This window comes from Dipodomys ordii, unplaced genomic scaffold, assembly GCF_000151885.1.
Source record: "Dipodomys ordii isolate 6190 unplaced genomic scaffold, Dord_2.0 Scaffold29, whole genome shotgun sequence".
Lineage (NCBI taxonomy): Eukaryota > Metazoa > Chordata > Mammalia > Rodentia > Heteromyidae > Dipodomys > Dipodomys ordii.
The window spans coordinates 3,051,059-3,051,881 of NW_012267245.1; the positions used below are offsets into that span (position 1 = coordinate 3,051,059).

Genomic DNA, 823 nt, shown 5'->3' on the forward strand with positions numbered 1-823 from the left:
TTGCCTGGGCTGGCTTCAAATTGTGAGCCTCAGATCTCAGCTTCCTAAGTTCGTTTTCTCTTTAAATAAATATGGGATGATCAGCTCATAAATGGAAATGGGTTATTTTGACTCATATTTCCAAGGTGACAGTCCACGGACTCCTTGCTAGGTGTGATACAGTATGTTACCATTGTGAGAACACATGGCAAAGTAAAATTTCTCATAGCCACAAAGCGAAATGGAGAAGATGGGTCCCACAATCCCCTTTGAGAGTGTGTTACAATGACTCAAAGACCTCCCACCAGGCCATCCTACTTCCTAAAGTTTCCAACACCTTCCAAATATACCACACTGGGGACCAGATATTTAAGACCCAGACAACAGCAATAGCTTTTTTCCTGTAAAACCTGAGCTGTTTATACGGCTTTCTAAGAAAGCCCGTTAGATTGGAGATATCTCCTCTTAGAAATCTGACCATCCCCAGTAGATCAAAATACTAAACTGAGAAATGCCTTCAAAAATAGCCCCAGTGGCTCATGCCTGTAGTCCTAGCTACTCAGAAGATCTGAGGATTGTGGTTTGAAGCCAGGCAGAGCAGAAAAGTTCATGAGACTCCAATTCACCACCAAAAAGCCAAGAGTAGAGCTTTGGTGCAAATGGTAGATTCTAGCCTTGAGCAAAAGAGCTAAGTAACAGTGCCCAGTCCAAGTTCAAGCCCAAGTACAGGCATAAAAAAAAGTCCCAAACGCCGGGCGCTGGTGGCTCACGCCTGTAATCCTAGCTACTCAAGAGGCTGAGATCTGAGGATCGCGGTTCAAAGCCAGCCCGGGCAGGAGAGACC

The 823-nt window shown here is 45.1% G+C and overlaps 1 protein-coding gene across 1 annotated transcript in view; it reads right to left on the reverse strand.

Annotated features, from left to right (window-relative positions):
• The window catches only part of Uimc1 (ubiquitin interaction motif containing 1), a 79,768-nt gene extending 79,398 nt beyond the window's left edge, over window positions 1-370 (reverse strand). The window contains exon 1 of the mRNA XM_013016122.1: window positions 365-370. The gene's annotated coding sequence lies outside the window, so the exon portion shown is untranslated. The remainder of the gene's footprint in view (window positions 1-364) is intronic.
• Window positions 371-823: the final 453 nt, after the last annotated feature.